This window comes from Pinus tabuliformis, chromosome 7 (genome assembly GCF_031772625.1).
Source record: "Pinus tabuliformis cultivar Carrire ecotype Pingquan chromosome 7, CPIR1, whole genome shotgun sequence".
Taxonomy (NCBI): Eukaryota; Viridiplantae; Streptophyta; class Pinopsida; order Pinales; family Pinaceae; genus Pinus; species Pinus tabuliformis.
The window spans coordinates 601,674,831-601,702,471 of NC_142293.1; the positions used below are offsets into that span (position 1 = coordinate 601,674,831).

The 27,641-nt window shown below is 38.3% G+C and overlaps 1 pseudogene across 1 annotated transcript in view; it reads left to right on the plus strand.

The window, feature by feature from the left end:
* The window catches only part of LOC149248876 (ubiquitin-conjugating enzyme E2 enzyme activator PEX22-like), a 90,570-nt pseudogene extending 63,930 nt beyond the window's left edge, over positions 1-26,640 (plus strand). Inside the window, exons 7-8 of the transcript XR_016266707.1 lie at positions 26,017-26,118; positions 26,226-26,640. The product of XR_016266707.1 is annotated as a ubiquitin-conjugating enzyme E2 enzyme activator PEX22-like (transcript). The remainder of the gene's footprint in view (positions 1-26,016; positions 26,119-26,225) is intronic.
* Positions 26,641-27,641: the final 1,001 nt, after the last annotated feature.

Sequence of the window (27,641 nt, forward strand, 5' to 3'; positions counted from 1 at the left end):
GCTATTCCTCAAGAACAAGTTGAAGAATATGAAGAAGGGCCGAGACGAGTCTATTCAAACTTTCTTTATGAAGTTGACCGAAACCAGGAACAATCTGCTAGCTATTGGGGAGACAATAGCTGATCGTGAGATGGTTCTCACCGCACTTGGAGGACTTCCATATGAATGGCAAGTATTCACAACTACCATTCTCAACAATAATACCATCCCTAACTTTGATGAGCTTCTGTCTAGATGTATGCAAGAAGAAACAAGGATGAAGGAATTTGATAATGAAAGAAATGCTGCCTATGTTGCTCATTCCCGAAAGAAGAACTCTGGTGGTTCCAAGGACAAAGGAAGGACTAAGACTCAAAAGAAGAAGGGTAAATGTTTCACCTGCCATAGGACTGGACACTATGCTAGAGAATGCCCCTTCCAGAAGAATTCTCCCGATAGTGACGACAACAACAACAACCGAAGGAATGGGAATCAAAGAAATGACAAATCCAAAGGAAAGAGGAAGGCTCACTTTGAAGGAAACCATCCACCTTCTAAAAGGACCAGAAATACCAGGTATGAGGAGTCTAATGTTGTTGATAAAAGAAATGAGTATATTCTAATATCTGCTCTCTCAGCTGCATCTCCGCTCGACACTATGGATGTCTGGCTAATCGATAGTGGTGCCTCAAGACACATCACCGGATTCAAGGAAGCACTTTCTGACATGGTTGAAAGGGATACTAATCTAGAAATTACCCTTGGGGATAATGCCACTTATCCTGTGAAAGGGACCGGGACTGTGACCCTCCACTTGTCTCAAGGACAAGTCATCCATCTACAAGATGTACTCTATGTACCCAAATTGAAGAAGAACCTTGTGTCTGTATCTGCCATGGAAGACAAAGGATTCAATGTAACTTTCTCTGATGGAAAGGTACTCATGTGGAAGAAGAGCTTCAAGGAAGCTATCTCAATTGGTTTTAGAGTTGGTACACTCTACCAGGTTGGAGGGAGTCCGTTGGGAGCTATGACTTGTGATACTATCCGTCAAACCGAACTATGGCACCGAAGATTTGGACACCTTCATTACAAGGCTCTTCCAGAAGCAAGGAAGGTGGTGACAGGGATGCCTGATTTTGGAAATAATCATAAAGGTGTATGTAAGGGCTGTGCTGAAGGAAAACATACAAGGGGACCTTTCCCCTCAAGTGTCACAAAGACATCTGAGATATTGCAACTGGTCCATTCTGATCTTTCCGGTATGTTGCCTGTAACATCCCTGGGGGAATGTTCTTACTATATGACATTTACTGATGACTTCTCTCGCAAAACCTGGATATACTTCTTGAAGAAGAAGGATGAGGCTTTCATGTGGTTCCGTACCTTCAAAGCCTTGGTGGAAAATATGACCGGAAAGAAGATCAAGATTTTGAGGACTGACAATGGCACTGAATATGAGTCAAATGAGTTCAAAGACTTTTGCAGAGAAGCTGGCATTAAGAGGGAGACTACCACTGCATATACTCCTGAGCAGAATGGTGTTGCTGAACGCAAGAATAGGGCTATTGTGGAAGCTGCCCGTGCCATGCTATGTGACCAGGGTCTTCCAAAGTTTATGTGGGGAGAAGCTGCAAATACTGCTGTGTACATTCAAAACCGATGCCCTCATTCCGCTTTGGACTCCAAAACTCCCGAAGAGGTTTTCTCTGGTAAGAAACCTGATGTCTCACATTTTAGAATTTTTGGATGTCCTGTCTATTTTCATGTGCCGAAAGAAAAGAGAAGTAAGCTGGACGCTACTGGGAAGAAAGGAATGTTTGTGGGCTACAGTGAGACTTCTAAGGCATATAGAGTCTATGTACCTGGTCAAAGGGAAGTAGAGATAAGCCATGATGTCACTTTTGACGAAGATGCTTCCCTGAAGAAAGTAGTAGATCTTCCTAGATCTGAAGAAAACCATGAAGAAAGACCTGGAAATCTGGAAGAACCCCAGGATGAGACTATGCCTGATGTTGAAGAGCCAATGGACCCTATTGATCCTTCCCCTTCTCTAGGAAAGAGGCCATCATGGCTCAGGGACACCCTCGAAGATGCTGAGGGTCATGCTGCCCCAAGGGGAACATTCCGAGAAAGCAAGAAGCCGTGTAGATACCAAGGGTATCTAGCTGCCATGAGTACTAATATACAATCTGAACCTGGATCTTTTGAAGAAGCCATCAAGCATCAAGTCTGGAAGGATGCTATGCATGAAGAATATGAGGCTATTATGAAGAATGATGTCTGGGATGTGGTCCCGAGACCGAAGGACAAATCTGTTGTCACCGCTAAATGGCTCTACAAGATTAAACATGGATCTGATGGGAGTGCTGAAAAGTTTAAGGCAAGATTTGTTGCCCGTGGCTTCTCTCAAAAGGAAGGAATTGACTATGACGATATATTTGCACCTGTGGCTCGATATACCACCATTCGATCCATCATAGCCCTTGCTGCTACGCAAGGATGGAGTCTTCATCAGATGGATGTCAAGACTGCTTTTCTGCATGGTGCAATAAAGGAAGAGGTGTATGTAGAACAACCTCTGGGATTTGAAGTTCAAGATCGAGACACTTATGTTTGCAGGTTGAAGAAAGCCCTCTATGGGTTAAAGCAAGCACCCAGAGCTTGGTATGAGAGGATGGATAGTTACTTGATGAAGCTGGGCTTCACTCGAAGCAATGCTGATCCAAACCTTTACTTTAAGGTTGAGGAAGGAAAGCCTCTCATTCTAGTGCTGTATGTGGACGACCTCTTCCTGACAGGTGATGACCCTCTCATTCATCAATGTAAGAGGGAGCTTGCTGCTGAGTTCGAGATGAAAGACCTAGGACTGATGCACTATTTCCTAGGCCTGGAGGTCTGGCAGAGACCTGGAGAGATTTTCCTTTCTCAAGGAAAGTATATTGTGAAGCTTCTGGAAAGATTTGGGATGGTGGACTGTAAGTCCGTGTCGACACCAATGGAACTCAACTTTAAGAAGTTGAGTGGCAGCGCTGCAGGGCCTATCTTGGCCAATCCTACTGAGTATCGTCAACTCATAGGAGCTTTGATGTTCTTAGTGAACACCCGTCCGGACATATGTTTTGCAGTGAATACTTTGAGTCAACAGATGGTTGAGCCTCATCATTTTCACTGGGTTGGTGCCAAGAATCTTTTGAGATATCTTCGGGGCACGATAAACCATGGGCTGAGATACACTGCCGGGAGTGTGATACTCCGGGGATATACTGATGCCGATTGGGCTGGCAGTGTGGTGGATCGTAAGAGCACATCTGGATGCTGTTTCAATCTTGGTTCTGCTTCGATCTCATGGATGAGCAGGAAGCAGAAGTCGGTGGCTTTGAGCACCGCGGAGGCCGAATACATTGCTGCTAGTATGGCCTGTTGTGAAGCAGTTTGGTTGAGGAAGCTCTTTAGTGAGCTGTTCCAACATGTGCTAGATACCACTGTAATACTCTGTGATAATCAGAGTGGGATTCGTATGACTGAGAATCCTGTGTTCCACGACCGATCCAAGCATATTGATATCAGGTACCACTTTATCCGGGATATGGTACAGCGAGGCGCCGTAAGGCTCGATCATATAGGAACTGATGAGCAGGTCGCGGATATTCTCACTAAGCCCCTGGGGAAGGTCAAGTTCCTAACCTTCCGTGAGAGTCTTGGTGTCGTGGAAAGACCCTATGATGTGGGTCCTGTTGGACAATGAGCTCTGGGAGCTCTGGGGGGCTTTGGGGATAGCTTCTCGGAGCTATAAGCACTCATAATGCTTCTGCCCCACCCTTGTGATTATTGAGCTGGTTCGCCACTCATTTAATCTGTGCCTCGTATGCATCTTACCCATTGAGTTCAGGGCTCATGGGAAGTACCTCTCATTTGGCCAATGAGGTGTGGAAAAGCTAGAGACTATTAGCAAAGACTGATGGACGCATCAGAGATTGCCGTACTCTCTATCTAGGATGGCATGGTCCAACCACTTGATCTGGGATCAAGATTTGTGAGGTCTGGGACCTTTGGACTGATTATGTCAGTCGGGGAATGATGTCTTTGTGACTGACCCACTTCTGTTCTGAAATAAAGAAGCCAACAAAGCAGGTTTCGGCGGGATGACTCACGATGTTAATTGCACTAATAGATGGAGTTCTCCCTAGTTGAGAGGGAGTGTTAAATTTGGACAACTAGGTCCAAACTCCATGTTCTGATGCTCAGATTAAGAGGCTAATATTTTTGTTGGATTCCTCTTTCTGAGAGGTGTAAAATCCATATAAAAATAGTCTTAATCCGATGAGCAGAACTTATATTTTGAATTTATTATTCTTAATAAATTATATGTGCAAAGGTCAGCCAGTTTTGTAATGTAGGCTCACATGCCCAACAGATGTGTCACACACCCTCATTGATGGATATATATATACAGGAAAAGTTGGAGAGAATTTGATCACAAAAACAACTCACATCTTCCTCTCTCATCCTAAAAAGTACGAGCTACCTGGAGGACGAATTTCAGCCACACGTGGGAAGGACGAAGAAGATTTTTCTGCTGCTAGGGTTTCGCAGAAGTTTGACCAGCGTTGACTTTGGTCAACGCTTGGTCCAAACAAGCTGAAAACTTGTGGGAGGTTCGATTTTTGAAGGCCATACTACCTGGCACAAAAATCGAGGTCAAAGGGTTGACCGTTTTGCTGCTGCGTTGACTTTTAGCTTGCTGCCCCTGCGTTGACTTTTCAGGACAGCGTTGACTTTTGTAGAACTGACTTGGGTTGACTCATCTACTGGTTGGAGGGTTGTTGTGACACATGCTGGGCTGGCTGACCAAAGGAGACTTTGCTGGTTGAAGCATCCTGTTGACCGCCGAAACAAACACATACATTTTTCTTGTTTCTGATTTGTCTTCTGTAAGATCTGCTTATATGTTCTATCTGCATTTTGCTTATCTACTTGTATGATTGTTGTGAGAAAAGTGAAATTGCTCTTAGCATAGAACATCTACAAAACTTTACACACCTTCACTTGACAAGTAAGTATTCTATATTTTATGTCACAATCTACAATGACTTCTTTCTGGAAGGAGAATAACAAACTTGTTGGGACATCGAATTACCTTGCATGGAAGAAGAGAATAGATTTGTTCCTCTTAGAAAATGAATTTAGTGAATATGTCACGGGCTCAATCACCAATGCTCCTCAAGGGAAATCTCAAGCACTATCAAAGTATATGAAATGAGAAGTAAGAGCTCAAAGAATCCTTATTGAGTCAATCAAGGATTCCCTCATTCCCTATGTAGCAAAGTTGAAGACATCAAAAGAGATCTATGAAAAATTGGTGGAATTGTTCTCTGTAAGTACTGTAGGAGCAATTATATCGTTACGAACCGAACTATACAAGATGAAGGTATTAAAAGAAGAAGGGGTAGCCTCATTCCTTTGAGGGTATCTCAAATAAGAGATCAACTACAAGAGCTAGGAGAAATAATGTCTGATCGACAAATGACCACCATTGTGCTCAATGCACTACCAGATGAATGGGGCGACTTTGTATCTAGTATCTAAGGAAAGAAGGAAACTATCCCATTCAATGATCTATGGTCGTTATGCAAAATTGAAGAAACCGGATTAAAGGCAAAGAATGATGTTGGATCAAGTGAACAAACTCAAGAATATACAACTATGGCAAGGAAGAAAGGAAAGTCTCGAAAAAAAATTCAAATTAAAATTGACATGTCTAAGATTCAATGCTATGAATGTAATGAATATGGGCATTTCAAAAGGAATTGTCCTAAACTCAATAAGGACAACAAGAAGAAAAATGAACGAAATGACGCTGATGTCACCGAAGAAGTAAAAGAACCTGAAAAGAAGTCAAAGAAGGAAGACGTGAAATACCTTTACTATGACCGAGATAACACCATATACTTAGTTCTTTTTAGTTTGTAGAAGATAACAATCATGATGGAAAGCTTCACATTTATGATAGGATGTATTGTAGGAGTAATTGAGATGGCATCATATTAGAAGCATGAAAGGAGATTAGAAATAAAAATTTATATGGTTGAAGCAGTCATCATGATAAAAAGGAAGCAACTCATGGCAACATCATTAGAAGCATAGAAGGATAATCGAAGTAGCAGTTTGAATTATTGAAGCAAGTCATCTAGCAAGATGAGAAGATAAAATTTTGTCACACCTCATCATCATTAGAAAGAAGCATTCGCTGAATGAGGATCATTGAGATCCTCCATTGGAATCTTTGTTAAAAGGTTCACCTCTACTTAGAAGAAACAAATTTCTCATAGATAATGTCTCATGGCATCATCATTAGAAGCATAGAAGGATAATCGAAGTAGCAGTTTGAATGATTGAAGCAAGTCATCTAGCAAGATAAGAAGATAAAATTTTGTCACACCTCATCATCATTAGAAAGAAGCATTTGTTGAATGAGGATCATTAAGATCCGCCATTGGAATCTTTGTTAAAAGGTTCACCTCTACTTAGAAGAAGCAAATGTCTCATAGATAAGTCTACCTAGTATGGAATCTACTGGTTAGAAGGATGAAGGTATGGTGACAAAGAAGTGCAGCATGAGAAATTGGTTGAAGCATTTCATCTTCAAGCAAGGAAAGGAAGCTGCTGAAGGAAGCCTAGATGAACACATGAAGGAAAAGGTATGCATATATTTGTTAACATTGATAGATGGATAAAGTCACGTCATCATATACTTGTAGATAGAATGGTTGAATGCTCTATCTCATGAGCATGATTGAAGAAGAAGGGACTCTTCCTTATGAATGATACATGAAGGTATGAATACAATGTGCCTTGAACTCTTCTACATATTGACAAGATGAAATCAACATTATATGACCTCATAAAGAAAATGAGGTGGTTGGCAACCATGGTTCCTATGATGAACGAACTATGTGTAGAGGATCTCGAGGAAGCAATATGTGAAGAATATGAAAGAAGAATTTGTGAAAGATGTATCTCTAGTCATGTAAGATAAGTAATCAACATTTGTGAACATTTAGAAGGATTAAGTATGACATTTCCATGGAGAAGGTATGAAGATGTTGATATGTATGCTGGAAAAGGAGAACCTTGATAATAAATGTCTTGGAGATGGATTCATACAGTATGCAAAAGGATGTTGATGTTGCAAGAAGCAGATGTTATGACAAAGGGCCATCATAAAAAGGTAATGTTGATTTGATGTTCTTTTTTGATTTTTGAAAGAAAGCATCTGGTTGGATTGAAACAAGGTTACCGAAAAAGGGTTGTAGAATTTCATCTACAACTAGTAAGATTGGATGGAAGATCCTGAAAGAAACATGACTTGGAAGAGGTAGCTTGGATAGCCAGATGATGACTAGAAGATCACTTTCCGATGAAGAAAAGGATGACATGACTATTGGTTCAACACTATGTTTCGTTGAAGGAAAGTGATGGAGAAGATGGCTGATGCCCTATGAAGAAGTTATGAAAGATGATGGCTCCATGATGAAGACGTTGAAGTTCATCCATGACATGATGATGCAAAAAGGAGGAGCTCTACAAGCAACTGATAGTACCATGATCTCCACCAAAGAGCAAATAGTTGCTGTTGTAAACAAGTCCCTAGTTAAGAGGGAACTTGGGCAAGTCCCTAGTTAAGAGGGAGCTTGGGTATATTCCTTTTATAGGAATGAGTATATCCTCCCTAGTTGAGAGGGAGAGATAGACACATCATTCTTGTCTTCATTATGAAGAAAGAATGGAGGATTGGGTAAGCATATGAGAATGATACCGATACTCTTTGAGGATGAGGTAGGGCATCCAATAGGTAAGAGTAGTCGAAGAGGAAATTCCTTGAGGATGTGGTAATCCAAGACAGGAATGGTCCTAGAAGGACATACCTTGTGAACATCCGGATGGGGTATGTGCCTTGAGAGACAATGATGAAGGTGTCTATAAATCATTTGTCTCCCCAACATTGTGCTCTAATCTAGTGGAGAGATAGAGCTGTTAGTCAAGGCCTTGCTATATGACAATGCTGGTTGATATGATGAGATGCACAAATATAAGTTGAAAAGATAGCTTATGAGATGGCTTACCAATTCAACTCTTCTTACGAGAATTCTTCTGTATGAGAATGTCCATGTACCGTGTATGTATTATGAATATCTCCCTAGTTTAGAGGGAGTGTTGGAAAATGTAACTAGGTATGGTCTTCATAATGTCTTATGTAATCTTGATTTTTGTATTTGATGTAAAATAGAAAAATAAAATTTATTATTATTATCTAAGCATGGGTTCCATGCTCTAGGTCATTTTATTTATAGGTCAAGCACCCATTGTGTGCTTTTAGGGCTTTGTCATAGAGTCAAAGAAGTCAAAGAGTCATTGTAACATGTAAAAGACCCTATTGGGCATTTTGTATCAAGTTAAAAGAATTTATGTAAGTCAAATTTGAGTCATAAAGTCCCTCCAAGGGCAAGTCAGCTTGCAAGGAGACAAGTTGGCCTCATTATGGTTGTTCAAACCTCATGAAAGCCTATATGTAGAATGGAACTCGACTTCATTTGAAGAAGTCACTTAAGCAAGTTCGATCACAAGGACAAGAAGGTGAAAAGAAGACTAATAAGCAACGAAGGAAAGGAGAACAAAAGGAAAAGGAAAATAGAAGTTTTGAGGACTATTTTAGGGCTAAAATCTGCACACGTGCAAAGGAATTAGGGCAACATTTATTGCAGCAAAGACTGAATTGCAGAAGTTGAAGTTTAATGTCATAAGGTTTAGGATTGAAGGTCGAGTTACTAAGGAGAAAGGAGAGCCTCAAGTGAAGGAGAAAGGAAACCTATTTCACCATATTCTACCCACACGTGCGAGCTAGGGTTTCTGTAGTTCGGCCAAAATTGCAATCAAGGAATTGCAAATTCGAAGTTCTGAAATTGAAGCAACTCTGAAGTAGGCTGACTTGGGTTGACTTTGAAGAAGAAAGTTCATCCGAGGAAAGGTTGACTTGGTCTTGGAGGGGTCTTTGTCAAGGGTCTCAGGTCTTGAAATTCGTCATTTGGAGATTCTATAAGAAGAGAAGAATTCATGTGTGTTTTCCTCTCAATTGGAGAGGTTTTTGCCATGGCTAGCAGCCTATATTTTGTGTCCTCTTGTCTCATTATTCTTCATAGTTTGGTAGCGGTTTGATGATAAGAACATAATAATAATCAAGTGAAAGAAGAAGCTAATTACAAGTACATCAAGTTAAGTAAAAGAACATCACAAGAAATTATCAAAGTAAGAGAAATCACCCTAATCTAGCTGCCCTTGATTTCTCAATAAAGCATGACTCAACATGAAAGAGTAAATTAGGGGAGATGAACAAACAAAGAATTCCATAGGCTTCATCCATCTTGTTGAAGTATTCCAATTTCTCAATGGCTGATGTAGGTTCAATTTCAGTACCCATTGTAATCCTATAAAGTCCCTTATTGCACAACAATAGAAGGATCTTTGGCTTTCAGTCAAAATAATTTAAAGGAGTGAGGATCACTGTGAGATGGTTCATTCTTTTTGGGCTGTTCTAATCTTGTCAAATTTGCAATGAGATGTCAATATTTTTCAGAAACTCTCACTTATGATCTGATACTAGCTATTTGCAAAACAAGAAAGAAGAGAGAATAAAGTTGTTGAGAAATCAACTAATGAACCAAGGAGACAATTCAAATTGATGATATGTTATTGTTGAACATGAATACAATATATAGACTCTAGCCTTTTTACCTAGGAAGACACTTCAATTACCTTTTTGGCACGTGTTATGAGTTATATTAAAGTCATGGTGAAAAAGTCACTTTATGTGGTACATATACTAATTACTTTATGTTAATGTCACTTTATGTCTTAAGGTGACTTTATGAGAAAATGTACTAAAGTACGTTTTAATATTAAAGTCACTTTCTATTTTTAAGTTAATTTTATGTGGAGAAAAAGGTACAAGGTACAAAGCGTTAAAGTGACTAGGGAGTTTATTAAATGAGGTGGACCACATGAGAAAGGGGGTCAAGCCTGTGAGAGCAACATGCATTCCAACACTACTAGCCCGATTTTCGAGGAGCTGGAAAATTCATTGAGTGGAATTATCCATGTCATCCTCCAAACAATGCCTAGTCAATGCCTCATGTCATCCTCAGTGGCACCCCTGCTAAAAATAGACATGCTAAAAATGGAAAACCTTAAAATAGAAAATGTGCCAAATGATAGGAAATGCCTAGTAGTAAATGAAAAGTGGTCATATGTGCCCCTAATAATGTATGGAAGAGGGTCTAATGATGGCTAGTGTGTAGGTTTTGATGAGGTTCCGATAAACTATTAAGTGCAATGTACCCCAATCATGGGATTGAGACGTCGATGCCATAGCATGTTGGTGTCATTGACATTGGATACCATGGCAATAGAGCTGTTTCTCTTTGAGGAAGGAGTCTTCCCTAGTGTGCACATATAATCAAATTTGTCACAATATCTTGAGGCAACCACCTTGAAACCATCACTCATGTCCTTTACAACACATTGATCTAGCTATAATTCCACCTTTTTATTGGTGTGTGTAATGTGGTAGATAGTAAGAAGGTTTGGTCCAACACTTTGAACATGAAGAATATTTCTAAACATCGCTGTATCAATGATAAAATCACCACAACCTACAACACATAAGGCTGAATTTCCAACGATATGTTTATGTTTGATCATATGTTAGTTAGTTATAGAATCAACAATCCACACTTGCTGAAAAGAGGAGTACTAATATGTAGTGTGCATTTTCTAGATGTGCATTATGAGAAGACCCAACTTTTTTGCCAAAAAGCTTCCTGACACCTATTTTAATCTTGCAAGCTCTTTGATTCTCCAATGACAAGCAAGGCACGCCTTGAAGAGATGACCTTCCTTATGACAAATAGTTGCATATGAGTCCCTTCATAGAGGATTTTGAGCGTTTCCTTTTACCCTAATCATATTTAATTTAGAAGGGATCGAGATAGCCTTTCAATGGGCTTGATCTTATATTCTTTAGGGTTGGGTAAGGTTAGAGAAAAGTTAAAACCTCCTCAAGAGGGGTTGTAGCACCTTGGACAAATCAAGGGGTACTATAAAATATAATAGAAAAAGTCTTGAATGTTGAAGATAGATTATTCAAAAAAATGCTTGCATATTTGAATCTAATTCTAGTTGTCCTCCTAATGTTATGATTTCATCCTTTAGGTTTTCAAACCTTACAATGTACTCCTCAACAATGTTGAAGTCACCCATCTTGAGATTTCAGAATTTGGTTTCTAATTAGTTGACTTGAGTGACATTTATTTTTTCCAAAGAGATTCTTGAAGGTGTCCCATATTTCATTTGCCCCTTTGTTGTCTTGGTATGATGGATTAGATTTGGCTTGACATATAGATGATGAGCCTAAGATCTTTGTCCTTCCTCAAGCATATGAGGTCATAACTGTTGTCATTGGCAATAGGGCCCCTTTCACCAAATAGATCCATAAATATTTTCCTTGAGGAAGGGTAGTCATTTGATCTGCCAAGGTATGATAGATTTACCTATTCAATTAGGAAAACATCCACTTTGAATCCGTTAGGCTTAGCAACAACGAGAATAACCCTCTTATGAAATAAGTCTTTAACAATTCTCCTTTATAGGACCAAAGGGTAAAACCCATAGGTAACCTTAGCTTTCACCTTGAAGAAGATTGAAAAGACCTTAGGGATGTTAGAATTCCATGCACCCTAGTTCTAGTATATGTTTTGGTAGTTTCACAAAACAAAAACCATAAACACACTAAAATGCCGAACTTCAAAACTTTTACACAACAGAAAACGCACCAACAATTAGATCATGCATAGTATACATAATTTAATGCCTAAAATTGATTTCTCTTTATTCCTTTAACAAGAAATACAAGGGTTCCCTACTAGGGAAAGTGGCCCTTTACAATCCCTCTACAATACCAAAAATATAAGAACAAACACACTTGTGTTTTCCTGGGTTGAGGCTAAGTTCTTTCAACCCTCAATTGCCCAAAATCACTTAGTCTGACTTCTCCTTCAATGGATTGTCCACACAGCCACCTTGTGGTAGCAACTTAGGGCTTCCCATCCCTCAAACACTCTGTTCACCTGCCATATTCCCTCTTTACATGTTTGTCCTGCTGTGACTACTTCCTATCATAGTATTCAAAACCGATTAGGTTGAATTGGTAATTGGTCAAACCAGCAGGTTCATTAATTGGCATGGTTAAACCAATCATTAAACCTATTTAGCTGTCTTGGATTACTAGGGTTTCCTTCAAACCAACCACAAACCGATCGATTTATGAAGGAAACGACCGATTTTTCCATAAACTGGCCGGTTCCACATAAATAGGTTGCCTCCCTCATAAATGGGTTGGTTCATTATTAGCTCGGCTGCGAACCCCATGGTAAATGGTTTTTGGCGTACGTGAGCGGTTTTGAGGGAAACTAGGAGTTGTTTCAACATTACCATGAAATGACTCCGAATGTTTGAGAGTGGTTTCAACCTCATTGGATTTCATATGGAGAAATTAGAATTTTAGATCTCACTCAAAATCCAACAGAGTTAATGGTTTTTAGCATTTCAGGATTTGGGGGATTGCATTGTTTCCATTTGATTCTGTCATGCGTGAGGGTATGAGATTGGCATTTGATCAAGAGTATGAAGCTCTTTATGTACCTTGATGTTGGTGGCATTGATTGTTGAACTTTGTTGGTGTTGGTGCCAAGTCGTATTGATTGTTGAACTCCTCTACCATGGCCTTAACAAAAATGTACCTTTCACTCAAAGGAAAATAATTGGTTAGGCATGCTAAGATTTTTCTACCATATTATAAGGTTGAGGAGATGAACTGCTCACTGAAACCAAATTCATTGGTTAGGCATATTAAACCTTTTCAATTTCTACCATATTATGAGGTTGAGCAATCCAAGTCTGAAGACATTGAGCTAGATGATGTTTATGTAGCTCTTGTTGATGATCCCACTTCTAGTAGTATTGAATCAATGATGAATTTCATGAGTGATCATGTTGATCAATGATTTGTAGTTTTGATGTCTAGTTTTGCTACTACTACTAATATTGAGGTTGCAGGGGAGTTTGAGGAGTCTTCAGACTCTGAGCCAAATGATGTTTATGTAGCTCATAGTGATGATCCCATGACTAGTAGTGGTGATGTGTTTGAGCATGATGAGAAGTGATCATGTTGATCATTGATATGTAGACTTGTGGTAGGACATTGTCCCCATAGCTTGTATCATTGTTTTTGGAATCTAGAGGCCATTTAGAGCCTCAATGATTATGTATTTTGTTGCTGATATGTATTGCACTCAGTGCCATTTTGATATATTCACCTTTACATGGTATATAGATGAGCAAATTTTGCATATTTTGTCTCTATTGGTTTGGAATCATGGTTTTAAATCTTATTTTTTTTTTCATTAAAAATAAATTATTTCATGCATTTTTTTAAAGACCAGTTCATTGAGATTTGACCAGTTCGGTGTTTTGGTTCTGGTTCAAAAATCGGTTTGATAGGTAGACCGATTTGGTAACCGGTTTCGGTTTTGATTACTATGTTTCTTGTAGCCCACGACCCTCACATAGGCCCCTTGGTTTGCACTTTTTTGGCTGTGGATAAACATTCAACAGGGCCGCGACCTTCCTTTTTTGCTGCAGCCAAGCCTCCAAACAACAACCCTCAACTCTTCCTTTTGTTTTTTCTATGGGTTGTTCTTGCCATAGGTCCAACCCTTGCTGCTTACCTGCAGATGCACCTACATGCCCCCTTTTCTCTGTCATCTGCTAGAACTAGGCTCACAATCCTGTCCTTGTTGTTGTGTAGACCTGACCCTTTCCTTTGGGCCCTAAACCCTCGTACAAAGGCTCTGCGACCTTCCTTGTTTGCAACATTTTGTGTATATCACTCAATTGGCCACTTGCCAGCCCTCGACCTAGCTGCAGTTTCCCTGAGAAATCAATTCTCCAATTAAGAAGAAATGTCCATTATTCTCCTCTCCATGGTTGATCTCAAACCTCTCCATTAGCTTCTAATTTATACCTTTTCAAAGGTGCAATGCCATGGGTCTATAGCATGGGTCATTAGAATACCATGGGTTTAAGGGTGCAAAGCCCCATCACTTAGCCCATACACTCATAAAATCACTTCTATGAGTGCTTTCCTCTCACATACCCAACACCAAGGGTACATGAGAGTACCTCTTGATGCTACCAAATTTCATCAAGGAATACCCAGAGAAACCCTAGAAGAGAGGCATTAGCTTTAGAGAGGGCTTTAGAAGAGAGGCATTAGCTTTACTTCTAGAAACCCTTGGAAAAACCCAAAAAGGAGATGATCCAAGAAAGTTTGCCAATAGTTTTCAGATTAGCTTTAGAATTGAGGGTGTAATGTTCACACACATTTGAATACCATGTTGATATTTACAAGCAAAAGCAAGAGAATCGTTTAGAACCAAAGACAAACCCAAATTCTACAATAATGTAGTCACACGTGTATAAGAGAGAGATAACTCTAGTGCGTGCGTGTGTGAGAGAGAGAGTCCCAAGCACAAATGTGCCACACAAGAGATGCATAAGTGCTCATAAAAAAAGAAATGCCAATCACATGATAATGCCAAAGATATAGATGCCATTAGGCATAAAACACTTTTAAGGGAGATAAAGAAGTTCACAAGATGATGATGTGTAAATAAGAGTTAGGTGTATTTGTACACGACTTAAGTTGGGCACTACCCACCAAGAGGGGTTCATGGGCCTTTATGTATAAACTTGGCTAGGTCGACCTTAAAGACTCCTTAGTGTTAAAATAAATGTTAATAAATGATAAAAGGATAGCCTTAGCCATGATTACAAATCCATTAATGATAAATGCGATTATGTTGTGGCTATATGTGATGATTGCACCCATGATTCTATCAAGTTATATCTCTATCCCATTGAAATTCCTTTGATGTGGTAATGGAGGGAGAAGGGAAACCCCTTTTGATATTTTTTTGATTTAGATAGACCTAGCCTTGGGGCTTTTAAGTTGCAAGGAAGGAATATTGGTCATAATTGGGTGATTGCTCTAGCCTCCTCCATTTCTTGTGTGAGAAGCTTCCCTTCCTCTAATGAGGTGCCTATGTTTGCTATTTTCTTAGCCTTTGAATTCTTGGTTTTGACAATTTGGAAGAAATGGATGTGCATAAATCTCTGAAAGAGGATTTTGGCGGCTTGATCATGATTTTGGCAATGTTTGGGGAGGAGATGCCTTTGGTACTTCCTAGTGCATTTATGATGAAAGAGGAGTCCCCCCACCATTGTGACCTCCCTAGTGATTCTTAGAGTTAGTAAGTGAAGGCCTTGAAAGAGTGCTAGTGATTTTGCCTCATTATACCCCGATGATTTTGCTATGCCTATACCCCATCCATAAGAAACTTTGCTTCCTTTGGGATTATAAATGGCCCCCTTTTCACTTGCCACCACTAGTAAGGTCTGTTATTATACTTGTTTTAGTTGTTAGTCATTTGTGAAAATTATATGTTAGTCCGGGTAACTTATGTTATATTTATTTTACCAAGGGCATCCTTGCGAAGAACCCAAGGGATGCTTCCCCACATTCATGGATGGCATTTCTAGTAAATCTTTCATTGTAGACTGGTGGACTTAATCTAGGGGGATTCGATCCAGTCATGTGCTGGTAGACAACTAGCCAAATGCCCCAAAATATTCGTGACAACTAATTGAGCTAATGCCCTAGGCTAGGTATAACTTAGTTATATTGTAGTTATAGAATTTAAGTTCGATATATAGTAGTGATATTTATATTTTTTTTTACAGGAAAATCCTCATGCTATTGGCCCCTCTTTACCTAGGTGAGGGCAGCTCAACCGCCAACCACTATGAGGGCAGCTCAACTGCCAACCACAATAGTGGTTGGTAACCCCAAGGTGCCCCAAGGGTCTAGACTGAATTTGAAACTGTGACCTCAGTAAAATGTCTTGGGTGGATGGTTGAAATGATGGACCTAATTCTTAGGGCTATAAGTGTGGAATTTCTGATGTAGGAAAATTAGTGCAAATTAAAAAATTTCACCTCAATATTGAGATTTTGCGGATCTAATCCATGTTATCTTTCAGCCTTAGGGCCAATCTGAAATAGTAAATTACAGTAGTAATATTTGACTTCCTTAATCCAATTTCACCTGGCAGCCCAAGAGAATAAATATCATCCAAGTGTACTTCAATACCACAGTGCTACAACCCTTAGGGCACAGATTTCTAGGCATATAACAGATCTTATCACAATGCTACAGCCCTTAGGGCACATATTTCTAGGCATATAACAGATCTGAAATGTCTTAGTGTAACACATTATAACAACTGCAAATCTGTTCATTTATCATCAAGATGTGTTAAATCACTTAACTAATTCAGTGATGTGTCATGTCAAATCAGCTATGATATGTCTGAACACCATGAACAAGAAGTACTGGAATCTACTCAATCACGAGGATAACATAAATTAAAAATCCAATCTGCAAGTACACATTAGCTGGACAGCTAGAAACCTATATATATATAATCTGTCAAATCCTGAGCTCTGGGAACCATGAACACCGTAGCCATCAACTCCTAGCTAGTAATCACTTCTAATCAAATCTGGTCACTCCACGAAAGATTCTCAACAAGCTAGCATCAACACTGACAAGTCCTCCTTGGCACGTGCAAGATGTCTCTTCCTCAACAAGCATAACAAGTAGCACTGGGGTTTCCAAATGCCACAAAACCCCACTCTTCTTCTCTCACACATTAGGGGAATTTTGAGGTAAACCATACAAAATGGGCTTAAAATAAAGTGTATTATCTAAATCAACTTTAAAAGAACCAATAGGAGGGTAAATATTTTGGGAGGGGAAGGAAGAAAATTACTTTTTTAAATCATATTTTGACTTATATAATTATAGATTTACTCAAATTTCAAGTGTAGGCACTCATTGGATGCTTAATTTAATTTCACATCCATAAAATGTCTACACTTGAAATTTGAGTAAACCTTTAAGGATATAAGTCAAAAATATGATGAAAAAATAGTTTTCTCTCTCTCCCTTTGAAAATTCATAGCCCTTTTATTATTCTATTATTTTATTATTTTCCTGATTTGGCCCTTTTAGACTTCAAATTTCCATAATGACAACTACAAAGTAAAATTATATCTTTGCTTATCTAGGGTTTATCACCCAACAAGATTGCCTCCTTAGGTTAAAACCCTAACCTTAAAATTTCCTCCAAGAACCCTAATGCTCCAAGACAGAGAGACTACAATGAAGAGTATGAGAGAAAGAGAGTAGTGTGATTGAGAGAGTGAAAAACTAGTGTGATAGACTCCTCACATATCTAATACTAGTGTATGATGAATGAATTGAATGAAAAGAGTCCCTCCTTCCTCTCTTTATATGAGAGATGAGGGAGGCCAACAATACAAAGTGGACCTTATCCACTACAAGCAACCTAAATACATGAAGATAGGTGACATGTGAAGCCTTTAGGTGGCACATGTCAAGCTTTAAGGCATGAATGCTCGATGAGATGTGTCCAATGCTCCATCTCCATAAGCTTGAATGCTCGATGAGATGTGTCCAATGCTCCACCTCCATAAGCCTCCAAAGCTCCAAGTTCCAGTGCTCCTTCTAAGCCATGTGCTCCTTCAGGTCCAACCCACCTAAATTACCACTCTTCAACCCAACTCTTCTCAAATCCATGCAAGCAACCAAGTGTGCCCATGCCATCTAAGGTTCAATGCCCTTTTTAGAATTCTCAACTCCCTTCCAAAGCAAGCCATCCACACTCCATGTGCGCATTATGAAGAATGCCATCATTCTGTCTAGGTCTTTAGTGCTCTAAGGAAGAATGGCACACAAGCATCCATACATGGTCTAGCAATCAATGAGCAAGACAGCTCCAATGTGTGTGTCCATCACGACACAACCAAGGGTCATCTATACACAATGCACCCCACATCACATGAAACACTCCCAAGCATGGTGTAAACACTTTCAAAGTGACCCTGAAAGTTATATATATATATATATATATATATATATGTATGTATATATGTCAATTGGGAAGACCTTGTGCAATTCTCTTCTCTTCTTGGAAGTATTTGGATGGAGGGTTTTCAATCACTAACCACAATAGCCATTGGTAACCCTGATGGACTTGTTTAGATTTAAATTTGTGACCTATGGCTTCCCTGTTGACATGCTGCCTTAGGTAGATGGTTCAACTGGTTGAGCTAACCCTTGGGCCTTGAAGCATTAAATAATATGTTATATATGTGTTTATATGAGTTAATTCATCCTTGTAGCATTGCAAAAAAAAATGACATCTTGTACCCACAGTCTTAACCTTGGAATAAGTACATTTCATTGAAATTATGAAGTTATTACAACGACTTTACAAACTAGCATGAAACCAACTGAACATGGAGAAATTGTAAGGTGTTTGCAACTTAACATTGAGGATATTGCAAAAGATGTATACATTCCACTTATGAAACTAGATTAAGGAAAGGACTTTTGGTGTACCAAGGGGAAAAATAGAGGGGAAAAGGATATCAACAAAAACCAAGAGAAGGAAAGTGTGTAAATAAAAAGGACTTGAAGAACTAAAATAAAGGTAAGGAAGGTGACAATGCAAACTGAAAAATGAAGGACCATAGCTTCAACTTAACCAAACAAGAGTCAGAGAGGGATCCACAAGTAAACCAAGCAAGTTCTAGTGATTGCTCATTATACAACAATTGGTGTATCACCTTGGTTATTAAGAATGGGAATCCACATATTGCTAATATTTAAGCCAGTCTTTAGTATTGCCGTTGACAAGTTGTTTTGATCTGCCATTAGCACTGTACGTAAACAAGTTAGAAGTGAATCGATCTTGAATTTAGTATGGCCATGAAATAAATTTGCAAGGAGGCCAATGCCAAGGTTTTATTGAAGGCGAGGCAATAAAGGTTTTGCAAATATAACTTGACAACAACTCGTTGCATTTAGTGGCAGAACTGTCTGGGAAGCCCTCCTGGAGCAGAAGAAAGTATTCTTTCACTTGGTCTGTAATCCATGGTGGCTTGTACATCAGTTGAAGCTTGGCCCACCTGTGTGTTTTCCATCTCCTCTATGCTTTTTGTGGAAGGGGGAACCATAAGGCATCTTCTTCTCTTTTTTTTGGAAAGTGACAAAAGGCTAAAGTGACCTGGAAGTAGATGCAGAAGCATGATGGGCCCTGATTATAGATGAGCATCGCAAAGATGTTGGGTGGCATTTGGAAGGAAAAATGATGAGTTGCCCATTTTTTTTTATCGTCACTTTATTGTTCTGGTTTGCCCTTGAGGGCCTTGATTTTTGGTCGTCATGACTTGGACTGTTGAATGGCCTTGGTTGATTTGGTTTGATGTAAGTCTTTATTAAGGATGATTAGCCTAAATTTTCCTTTTTTTTGTAGTATGTTTTATACATAATGTTTTCTTATTATAAAAGTAGAAGCATACATTAAAAAAAAGAGGAAACATCTCAGATTTTGATTTTGTGTTGACGGCTTTTGGTTCAAATATATGCTCAACTTATTAGCATCCAATGTTCCAGTGTGACCTCAATAACATTTATTTTATGAAGACAGTGTGACCTTGTTATCACGCTTTCCTGCACCCTGCAAAAACGAGTTCGGAAAATAAAGTATGATAAACGTGAAACATATAAGAGGCTCCTCCAATGGTCACTTGATAAGCCCCTTATCTATTTAGACTCTTAGAAGTCAAGGGAGGATTCCCTATTCAGAAGTAGGATCAGCAAGCATGTAGGCTTGGATGAAACACAGATTTAATGCAGCTGGTACAATGTCTTATATTCTGCTGTAAGTGACATTTAGTACTCTGAAAATTGCACAGTCAGCACAGATTTTCCTATCTGCAGAAACAAACAGTTCTGGGACTGATAGACAGGTGATAAGAGGGGTCAGAAAACAGTGGGAATATAGCTGCAAATAAAGCCTTAAAATCAGAACTTCTATTTTTCTCTAAAAGAGCTATAGAAGGAACAAATTTGAACACTTGGTGGAAGTTCAAATAGGGCTGCAATTAGATGTTCTAGAGGGATGAAATGTACACGAATATGGCTGTAACTGTCCTCAGAGATGGTTGGAAAAATCGACTTTGCTTCTCTCACCTTTAACCTGGTGTGAAACAATGCTGCAGCAAAGTATTTTATTCCCAAAAATCAAAAGAAAACTAGCTACAACAGTTAGCATTTTCATTTTTTATTTGCGAAAATAAAGTCATTTACACTTGGAACTGCAAAGTTCTAAGCCGAAAGAAAACTAACACGAAAACTAAGATCCTAGTTTGATTGAAATTTTGATTTTGTGAGTAGAAGTTCGAAAGACATTCAAATATTAAATGTGATGTGTTTGAATGAAAGAGAAATTCAAGGCAAACATTTAGTCTCTACGATGCTCGAAATTCAACACAATGTTACCAACAAGATAGGGGAGCGTAGTAGGCCGAGAGCAAATCCAATCTTTAGTCATAACTTTCCAAAAGGCTAGTCAGCCATGGTAGCCAATTACAAACTGGTAACGGAGATCATCTTTTCATACAATAGCAGAGACAAGAAGAATGTAGAATGATAGAATAATGCCAAAGAATTTCTGATGATGAATGGGGAAGAGAGAGCTCTTATTTATAGTTTTTTGGAGCCGAAGGGAGCGCCCCCTTCTTCATGCATGATGGTTGAGTTAAGTGGAGCGAATAGACGGTAGAGTGAGTGAGATGTGGTTCGGAGAGGGAGTTAGGAGGCGAGTGAGGTGCATGAGAGAGTTGAGTGAAGTGGATTGGGAGTGACATGCATGTGGAGTGAGGTGGAGTGGGTGCCATGCATGTGGGAGTTTAGTTGAGTTAAAGTGGGTGCTCTCTTTTTTATTTTAATTTTTGTTTTATGCATCCATTTCTTATGCATGAGGTGCCATTTGGAAGCCTCTCATTGTGCCATGTGTCAACCATGTGGACTGCCATATGTCACACATGCGTGGTGCCTTGTGTCACTCATGCATGCAATCTCGAACTGTCATGCATGTATACAACATTATACTCATTGGACTTAGAATTTCATGGGGATTCCACCAATGTTATTAGAACTGAACTAGAAAACCCTCTGAACTGGGAACCAGTAGAAAAAACTAGACCCAAAAACCGGTAGACTAAAAACACATAAAATATTCAAATTTTAAGAAAAACATATATATTCATGTGCATCCATATGGATACAAACCAATTTTGCACAAATAAGCCAAGTTACCAGGATCCAGATCTGGATATGGATATGGATTCGGATCCAGATACAGATCCACCAGTGTTTTGAAAAGCAAGGATCTGGATATGCCAAGGAAACGATAAGTACAAATAATTTAAATATATTTTTTATATTTTTAAAAATAAAAATTATAATTTTTATATTTTATAATTTATATGTATTTGTATCGGTATGGGATCAGCTGGGTCGTTTTCCTCTTGAAAGGAGGCCCAGCTGGATTTCGGACTTCTGATCATGTTTTTCCTTCTGGGTACAGCTGTATAGGCCGAGAGCAAGTGCTCTTTTTTGAGCAGCACGGTATAGGGGTACTGATGACCCTCATTAGAGGAGGATGGCCTTTTATTAGGCAGACCATTTCAGAATGTTAACTCATCTGCTTGTAACTTTTTTACTCCTTATAAAAAAGTTCGCTTTTTTCCTTGGAAAAAAAAAATTTATATGTATTTGTAAAATGTAATACTTATATAAAACAATTAATATATTTTATTAATAAATTTAAATTAATATATTATTTATAAGATTTAAACATTAAGTATTCATCCAAATTAATTAGTTTACAATTAATGTAAAACATAACAACAACTATTATAAAATTATAAACATAAATTAAATTAAAGGGACACAAACTATTTAGATTGGATTATAAAGTGAATTGGATTTATTAATTTAATAGGAATTTATTATAAACCATCCAAGACTAAACGCATGAGAGCTGGCAATTTAAAATTGGCAGCATAATAAGGTAATGTCAGACCTGGCCGGCCACCAAATAATCGTGGGATTCAGCAATCGATTTTTCAATAATATTTCAAATGTCCACACAAGCCACTAAATAATCGTGGGATTCAACAATGGAATTTTCAATAATATTTGAAATGTTCTGACACACATTTTTTAATGGGACTCTTCAAAAGCTACTCTTAAAGTGAACTGAGCGGATCCTGGCGGATCCGGATCCGAATCCATATCTGATCCAGGGATCCACGAATCCAACTACCCAGACCCACGGATCTAGTGATTGAGCAAATAAGCAAAAGTTCTCATTTATATAGCATGTAAGGGTGCACATGACCAAAATAGCATCGATTGCAATCCATCTCTGAACTGAAAATACATCAACAAACAAGCTCTAGATGGCCTCTAACATCCAAAAAAATCATGCTACAACAAATACCTACCTATCATCAAAATCATTGCCTATATTGGGATCTTTGTCATCAATATCTCCCTCTAAGCATTAAAATAAGATAGAAAAACGTAGCATGTCAAGTCAAGATTTTGTTTGACTGATGGGTACATTTTTAGTAGGGCCATGATAGAGGACTTCGACAACTAATGCCACTAACAACAAGGTACATAGAGGGTTTGGTGCTCTTGATTAAATACTAGTTCCATACCCTCGCACATGAAAAAATACGATGGAAACTTTGCAATTCCCCCAATTCTGAAATTTTGAACACTGTTAAGTTTGCTGGATTTTGAGTGAAATCTAAAATTCTGTTTTCTCCATATGAAATCCAATGAGGTCGGAACCACACTCAAACATCCTGAGTCATTTCATGGTAATGTTAAAAATTTAAGTAAAATGTTACTTCAAGAATTTAACATTACCATGAATTGGATAGAAATAACATGGCCATAGTCTTGAATATTAGGTTTTCCTACTCACAAATTCTTGTTTTTTCTTAAAAAAATTGTGTTTGGAACATCTTTGGTGGAATTGTATGGAACCGGCTTGTTCGGTACAAAACTGGCCGGTTTGGTGAAAAAAGGCCAGTTCGGTACCGAACTGGCCATTTCTGGTTCCAAACCTCGAACCGGGCCGGTTTGGTCCCCAAACTGGTTGGACCGGCTGGTTCCACCGGATTAGATTTGATTCCAATAACACTGGAGTCCACTGGTGTTGTCAGAATATGCATGCATTATTTCAGACTCATGCATGTGTCTCAAAACTATTGGAACTTGTTACATGTCACATGCGAGCCATATGGAGCCATATTGGAAACTGCTAAAAATAGAAAGTCCATGCATATTGCCTGCAAGACCACCATTGGATCCAGGATTCCGAGAGGAATCCGAATATGGTGTCAGAATCACCATGCAACACAATGCATGTGTGAAAACTCAATTGAAACTGAAAGTGCTCGCATGTTGCATGCAAGTATATCACTGGAATCCTAAAGTGATGAAGATGCTCGTATCAATGCCTATGCCATGCAGCTGCTTGATCTCCTCCAAACTGAAAAAATCTCCTGTGTTGTGTCTCGGGTCCTGTACTAAGAAAAATCACTGCACGAGTCTGCGAATGACTATGATGGTAACTTGATTGGTCTACTCTCTGTGTCTGGGTCATCCAGCCTGATGGTGTGGGCTGGTGGTTGACTCCTAGTTATAGTGCAATTAACTAGGGTCGACAAACCCCAATAACATTTGTTTTATGAAGACCTAGACAAAGGAGAAAAATGATAAGGATTCCTCGTGTTCCTAGGTATATCCTATTCCTTACATAATTTTCCTTTTATTGAAGTTGACCCATTTTCTTAACGTTAGAATGTTAGAAGGATTTAGTTATTTATTTAACTTCAGTAAACATTAAGGGAATAATGATTTAATGATAGACTTAACAAACAATTATATTATCATAGAAGAATGAATTAGTTTGAAGTTGAATAATAATATAATTTAAGGCTCCTTTTATATTCTTAGAAGCAGTTTTGATAATATCGGCGATATTTTCGGCAAAACGATATATCGCCGAGTAAATGTCACGATATTTTCCATTTTGAAAATATTGCGATATTTTCAAAATATCGGCAAAATATCGCAATATTTTGAAAATATCAGCAAAATATTGCCATATTTTGAAAATATCGGCTATGTTTAAAAATCTGAAAAAATTGATTTTTTATGCTTGCTGATATTTGCCGATATTTTGCCAATATTGCCGATAAGATGTTTTCTGGACCCTCACCGATATTTTGCTGATACCGATATTATCAACATTGCTTAGAAGGATGTGAAGTGGTTGTTAAGAAAAGCTGTATGCATAAACCAAAGTCACCAGACTTGGAATTAGCAAAACTCAGTGGGGCAAAAGGGCCAAGAGTTTGAATTGAGATCAAGAGTAAATTGGGAAGCACTCTACAGTGAGTCTAACACGATTATACCCAGTTTGAGTTGCATTTAATGTGAGTAAAATTTGTTGACCAAGTCAAACTTACTCCAACTGAGTTTGACTTGTGAAGATACTGAAATTTTTTTTTAGGGTCTGATCCGAATCAAAATTGGCGAATTGCAAGTTTGACTCGGGATCCTGGTAACTATGGTATAAGCTTTAAGTACTTGTAGGTGGCAGGTATCAATGCCACCTACAAGTATGCCTATAACTTGGCTACTCTGGAGGATTTGTTCACTGTAAAAATGGATGTTGCATCTGCCATGGGAGTAATAACTAGGCTTATTTGTTTATATGTTTCAATTTTTTGCGAGTCTAAATTTGACCTTTTGCTTTATGTAAAGAATCCATTCTTTGCTTTAGGCATGCTAATTTCATTTGGTCTTGTAACAAATATTATTGTAATCATGAGATCATGTGCATTCTTGTCATGGTTCTATACTTTCTCATCCTAGATCTCTGAGAAGAGCTGAGCAGATCAGAACTAGACTTATACAGTGAAGTTTGGCATGTTGCAATATATGTACATAAAAATCAAGATAGCAGTTCATTGCTATTCCAAATCTTTATAGGAAGAAGCCTTTCTATAGCTGCAAGAACTTGACTTGGTGGTGCTTCCTCGTTTTCACAGAATTTTATGCTGTATTATCATGACTTGAAGGTAAAGCCCAATATTTTGAAATGGGAAGATAGCCAAACATGTTATTAAAGAGACCAAATAATATCTCATATTAAAACCTAGTGCGTGTGATGAATCTCCTCTTTACAATATAAGAAATAGTGTGGGTTTAAAGTAATGACTAGTACCAAACTATGCAAGAATTATATTTATGGCATAAATCTGAAAACGATATCTATTGTTCATCTCTTTGGCAAGGTTTTATCTGGTGCATTCGTATTAAGGGATTAGATTTGCATGGTGAGGGTTGAATATGAATGATCTGGTTTCTTCTCACCTATTACTAGTACATTTTAAAACAATTAGAAGTTAGAACTGATGTATTAGGAGTTACGAGGAGAAGCTCTGGATGACTTTCATCCCCAAAGGTTGTAATTTAGACATCTAAATTAAAAAATAAAGAGGCTTAATGGCAACAGACAAACAGACCACTGAGAGGGAAGATTTTGGCCGGGTGGTTAAGTTTTCATATGTGGCTAAAAAATTAGCAATTTAAGAGAGGAGGTCTAGTGTGGGATTGATTTCTCGTGGTTTATAAGAAATTGCCAAATGGATGATGATATAGTAATCTTTAAGCTCACTGAAAGATTTCCAGATCATAATTACATTGATATCGATAATGATAGATGTGAATGTGTAACTAATGGCAGGATTGAAAAAAACATATTAGTATAATATTCTGCTATACCTGTATTTTTCTTTTGCTTGCACATCTGACAATCTGGTTCATGAATCATTATGCAGGTTCTCTTTTGCAGTACAGAGACTGGGAGAGCATCCTTTGTGCGGCAGCTGGAACCAGATTGGCATATCGACACTAGTGCTGAGATAATTTCTCAGTTAGCTGTAAGTTGATTTGTATTTCGATCTTGTTTATTTGTATTTTCGGAAGTTCTTCCAAATTTTAAATCTAAGTTCCTTTTTCTTTATACTGTTTCCTTATTTGTTTGCAGAGATTTATTCGCTATCAACTTCATATTTCGCCTGTTGGGTCGGGATACATTGCTTCTAATGTGTTGGGTTCTGATAGTTTAGAGCGCTACTTCGGAGGCATCAGCTGAGGCAGTTTTATGTAAACATATGTAGTGTAAATTGAAAGTAGTCCATTGAATTATGATGACCAGCTTCATGTTGGTAGCTTGTGCATTAGTGCATTTGTATTCTCTAGTGTTGCTGTTTTGGAAATTAGTCTAAGAATTCATTGTTTTTAATGTCTCGTCCTTGACCTGGGGTTAAAAGTATCGAGGGATTTTTTATCTATTAATAATGCATCTTGTAAGCATGTATTTGTGAATGCACTTCTAACTAAATCAACTGCCTTGAATCAATGGTAAATCTAAGTGTAAAGCAATAATGATTTTGTGTTTACTGGCATGGTTGTCTGCATAATAATCTTGTCATTGTTTTCCTTTCTTGTTCAGTGACTTTGTCAGTAGAGAGGTTTAGTGTGCATGCTTTTTATTGTTTTCCCTTTTTGGTTAGAAAATATGTTTTACATGACTCGTCACTCCAATAATGTATAAAATTTTAGTCATAGTTAACCAGCCATTTTTAATCATCTTTTTCTACTAAAACACATTTAAAAAATATTACATATTGTCCTGAAAAGGAATCAAGTATGAAGTAATTTTCATTACTCAACTCCATGACAAATACAAAATTCTACGATGGTGAAGAGTACCAATCTAAAACAGATATAAATTGAAAACTGTTAAGGGGAGGATTATCTGGAAATCTTTATCTCGGATTATTGACATTATTAGGAAATCTTTATCCTTGAATTATTGACTGGGTGAATCCATCGAATTCATACTTTAGCCCCATCTGCTCCTGTTTAATGCTCTTCTGCCCCCTGGTAATAGTAGCATACATTTCCTCTACCTGTCTGTATATGATCTGCAACTCCTTTCACTTTTGTGATAACTACCTTCATGTTGAGTGAGTCATCCCTTCCCTCTAAGTTCAGGGCCACCTTGAGATCTCTCATCCCTAATATGCTCCTCAGAAAGTCTACGATGCCCACATATAGGGCTTTGTAATATTTTCCCCAGAACCACCCCAGAATTTGTGGATGTCATTTTCCACTTCCATAGCATGAGCAAACATGTACCTCATTTTTCATAATATGCTTTTTCATAATATGCCTTGGTTCTCAATTTCCATTTCCAAATCTAAACCGTGCCATTGTTCTACCAGAGATTCGATTACATAACAATCGCGGGTTAAAAGATCCCCCCATTTATATCATCCATACTTTTCGAGCTTTTACTTCTCATGATGCACTAATATGCCCATCAGATTGAAATCCTTCCATCAAGTATGATTCACATTTGGTTTCTCTCCTCCCGTGACTGGTCTAAACGATGAGA